We start from the raw sequence: 4,960 nt of genomic DNA on the forward strand, positions 1-4,960 counted from the left end.
ATGCAAAGGGCTTAGCGAGTGCCTGGCACAGAAGCCGCTTCTCAAGTCTTAGCTATCATCACTTGGCACTTGGTCTCATGCTGCGCTCTGTGCTAGGAGCTTTGCACACACAACCACTGATGCCTCAGAATAACCTTGCTGGAAGGTTTTAGGCTTGTGGATAGGAACACAAGGCCGGAAATGGGAAGTGACTTGCTCAAGGCCATTGTCAGAGTCAGAGCTGGGATTTCAAACCCAGGCTTGGTGGACAGTGGAGCCCACCCTCGTACACCTTTTATCAGCCTCCCCCTGATAGGACAGGAAGCTTCAACTCACCTCTCGGCACCTGAGCTTCATGGCTGCAGGGGAGCGACAGGGTGCTGGGTGGCAGTGGAGCCTCGGGGTTCAGGGCTTAGTGCGGGTGTGGAGTGGGGGGACCAGGCTGCCTTGGTGCCAGAGGGCCGGGATGGGAGGCTCATTGCTGGGGTGTATGCTTCACATGCCTGAGTGGATGGACCCTTGCTCAGTTCCCAGGCACCCAGGAAAAGGGGGCACAGGCTCAGCATGTAAAAATAGCTTGCAGTCTGTGCAGTAGTGTGCTTCTGTGGTCAGGCAGCATTGGGAGCGGGGGCCACAGGTGCAGCTGCTGGCCTGGCCATTCAGCAGCGTGGGCACCCCTGGGCCACTCCCCAGGGACTCAGTCTCCGGGGATGGCTGACACATCAGAGGGAGGGGTTAGGTGCTGTGGGAGCCTGGATGAGAGAGTGGGGGAAGGGACTGGCTGCTGCAGCAGGGGTGACAGCTAACAGCCTCCTGAAGGAGCTGGAAGAGGGATGGCCATGGAGGTACAGGCTCCCTCAGTCTTCTCTGAATTCTGCCTGCTGTGGGCCTGGTCAGGGGAGTGGGAGCAGAGTCCTCAGGCCTGTGCCCCTAGGCCCTGGGCTTTTCCAGGCCCCCTGAGTTCCTTTGAACCTTCCAGGCCGCCTCCCCTTGGGCACCCCGGCCACTTACTGCGTACGGTGCTCTCTCAGGCACGGCTTCATTTGAGTCTTCAAGGTAGGTATTGTGACTCCCCCATTTTACAGATGAGAAAGTCAGGGCTCAGAGAGGGGACATGACTTTCCCAAACTCACACACCTTGTCAGTGGCTTTACTGGGACTTGGGGCTATGAATGGCAGGATCTCGATACCAGCCAGCCCAGGTAAAAGGGAACTTTGTTCACTCAGGAGTTGCAAGCTGCAGCAAGGACAGTGGTGGGCATGCGTGGCTGGCCTTGGGTGAGGGGACCCAGGGTCAGAGTGCCACTGGGCGTTCTGCTCCTCACAGATGCTCTGTGTTAGTTTCATTCTTCCAGGCAAGCTTCCTCACCCCCTGCACTGGGTTTCCTTCTCCCAGCGCCCAGCACTTGCTTTGCCCCCAGAGAGGAAGAAACTTTCTCCTGAATTCTAATCAGAAACTCCCCAAGGAGGGGTGTGATTGGCCCCAGGCAGAGGTTGGGGTGCTGTGATGGACATTATTGGCACAAAAAAAAAAAAAAGCCTCTGGCCCTGACCTTGGGCCCCCACCATGGTGCAGGCCAGGCTTTTCTCTGAGCTACCACCTAAAGCCTTCTCTGTGCCTTTGCTGTATTCCTGTCTCCTTTCTTCCTGGCCCTGGGCTCCACTGGCCACCGCTGGGATCTCGGGCTGAGCTGCCATGTGCTTTCCCCTCCCCTCTTGTGGTTTCTTGCTGTGCATCTGGTTTGGGGCAGTTTAATATTCACCTTGTTGGTTCTGCTCAAACAGGCTGGAGGCTCGCCGCTTCTGTGGCAGAGCTTTCCTGGGCTCAGGGCCCCATCCCTCTGCCCCTCAGTCCTCACTCCCCCAAGCCCTGACTTGGGGTGTGACTTTGGACAGGCTGCTGGGCCCTTGGCTTGGGTTTCCTTATCCGTAGGCCTGAGAGCTCTTCCATTAGGGCTAATAGCTAACTCGTCATTTCTTTCCTGGACTTGAATTTCTCACCTTGTTGTCTTCCTCATTCTCTCTGCCTCCTATCTCCAGTTCTTGGTCCACCTGGCCTAAGTGTGATCTTTTCAAAATGCAGACGTGGCCTGGCCACTGCCCTGCTCAGAAGCCTCCTAAGGATCCTAGAAGTAGCCTAGAATCTAGGCCCTTGGTGATGTGACCCTTGCCTAACTCTCCTGGCCTGTCTCTCTGCCCTCTGTGCCTAGGCACATGTCATTTCTTCTGTTTGGGACTCCCTCCTGGCAACCCCCTTCATCCTTCTAGATCTAGCCCAAGTGGCCCCTCTGTGAAGTCATTCCTGAGCTCCCTGTCTCAGGAGTTGGCACCCACTGGGCTCCCAAAGCCCTGGCACACACTTTCACTGTCAAACTGCTCACAGAATTGTTGTCATTTATGTTGATCTGGTCAGGTTTGTATGTTCAGTTGGCTCCACACAGAGCAGGCATCAGTGGATCTTTATTGAGTGGACAGACGGAATGCACAAAACAACACTGGTTTCCTCATCTGCAGAATGGGGATATGGATAATTCTTACCCAGCCCTCCTCACTGATACTATTATTCATGGGGAGCATTTTGCTGGTGATACCTGCCCCTGTCTCGGTTATTCCTTCCTGGGCCTTGGCGCGATCCAAGGACCCAAGGTGAAGACAGCCCTGGATGCTGTCCAGGGTGCTGAAAGGGACCCGCAGCCCTCCCAAGAGGTAAGACAGACAGCCTTAGGGGCTCACCCAAGCTTGGTTGCAGCATCCCCTGCCTTCCAGGCCATGGCAGGGTCATGGGTGAGCAGACCAGCCCTATGTGTGTAAGACCAGACCCTGGGAAAATGCCCAACAAAAAAACGAAAACTACATATGTAATTTTAAATGTCAAATTCTCTAGTAGCCATTTTTAAAAAGGAAATAAGGGTGCCTAGGTAGCTCAGTCAGTTAAGCGTCCAACTCTTGATTTTGGCTCAGGTCATGATCTCACAGTTTGTGGGTTCAAGCCCTGCGTCAGGCTCTGTGCTGATGGCACGGAGCCTGTTTGGGTTCTCTCTCCCTCTCTCTCTGCCTCTCCCCTGCTCACATGCTCTCTCTCAAAATAAACAAATAAACTTTAAAAACAATAAGAAGAAAAATAGGTGAGATTTATTTTAATAATATATTTAGCCCAATATATCAAAAAATCATTTCGACACATAATCAGTAAAGGAAATTACCAACATTCTCTTTTCTTACTAAGTCTTGAAGTCTAGTGTTTGTTTTACACATACAGCACATCTCAGTTCAGCCTGGTGACATTCTAAGTGCTCAGTAGTCAAGTGTGGCTAGAGACTACCATATCTAGGGCACAGCTCTAGATAGAATAAAGGCAGTGGCCTTGGACATGTCAGTTCAGAGTCATTTGTGGAAAGGGGGTACAAGTATTACTTGCCTCACTGGGTTCTGATGGGGGTTCAAGAAAGTGATGCAGGGAAAATTCTCAGCACAGTGCCAGCACAAAGTAGGTCCTAAGTCAGTGATGCTGGAACCTAGGTATTCAGGGGATGCAGGTGGACAGGGAGGGGGTGTTGGGGAAGTAGAGAAGGTCCCAGGGAGACCTGTGGACTATCAGGCCTACCTCAGTAGGGCTAGGGGAAGGGTGCACACTCCTCCTCACCCTCAACAGCCTGTCTTCCTTCTTTCCACCTGGGAAAAGGGAGGCAGGTTAAGACTGGCACTTGAACAGACACATTAAAACTCAATAATTCACTTCCATTAGGCACCAATTAAAAGGAAATTAGGTGACCAAGGAGGCCTGAGGGAGACCTTGGGTGCAGGATACTGCCAACTTCTGCCTCTCTGGACTTACTTCCCTCAAGGCTTCTTGCCCACCCTGGAAGTTCATGGGGTCCCACCGTTGGGGCTTTTTTAGGGGCAGTCCCCAGCAGCCTCCATTATTCCTCCCTGCACTTCTCCAAGGCCACCAACCCCAGGAAGACCCCTACCCTCTTAGGCCCTCAACATACATGTTAAATGTCAGGGCAGAGGAGCCTCCAATAGGGCTTTGGCATTTCAGGCCAGTGGAAAGTCAGGAAGGGTGTCAAACGGAGGACTGGTGTGATCAGATTATATATTAACAGGATTGCTCTGGGTGGAGGGAAATGGATGGGGGCGGATAATTAATGAAGAGTAAGGGTGGATACAGAGAGACCAGTGAAGAGACCATCCATGAAGGGAACTTTCAGTGGAAGGGGCATGGAATTTATATGTGTGTAGTGGGTGGAGCTGTCAGCCCCTGATATGGACAGTATGGAAAGGGGCCAAGGATGATTCATGGCCTTCCGTCTTATGCACCTCAGTGGATGACTGTGCCATTAGATTTGGGGCACTGGAAGAGAACCAGCTTTGGGGAACATGATTATGACTTTGGCTTTGAGTGTGTTAACCTGGAAATACCTTGGAGATGGTCAAAGGGGAATTTCACATAGGAAGTAGGTGGTTAGATGCACAGGACTGGAACACAAAGCTGGGTCAGAGTCATTGGTGTGGCAGGAGGCCGTATTGGAGTGGGCCTGCTCGTAGAGTGAGCAGGAGGTGATGAAATGAAGACAGTATTGGCAATTCTTGCAGTGGGGCTATGAAAAGGGAGAAGTTCAGGGCCCACTGTAGGCTCTAAAGGTGAATTAGCCGGCAAGGATGATTGATGGAATGTTTCCAGCAAGGAAGAGGTCATCCTATCCCCCTCCGCAAGATCCTACATAACGACAGACCAAAAATAACCAGCTCTGCCATTCTGGGAGGCAGGGTCCTGGGACCTGGAAAAATGGATATCATCACGGAGATTGATTCTGCTCATCTGCTGGGCTGCAGGCCAGCCACACTTCCTGAAGAGGGGATGGAAGGTAGAGGTGGGCTCGCAACAAGACCTCAGCTCTAGGACCTCTGGGAGGAGGAAGCTTTGGACTCCCTGGGGAAGTTCCCAGGGTACAAGATAAAGGCACGTGCCCTGGGCTCT

Source organism: Prionailurus viverrinus, chromosome C1 (genome assembly GCF_022837055.1).
Source record: "Prionailurus viverrinus isolate Anna chromosome C1, UM_Priviv_1.0, whole genome shotgun sequence".
NCBI lineage: Eukaryota > Metazoa > Chordata > Mammalia > Carnivora > Felidae > Prionailurus > Prionailurus viverrinus.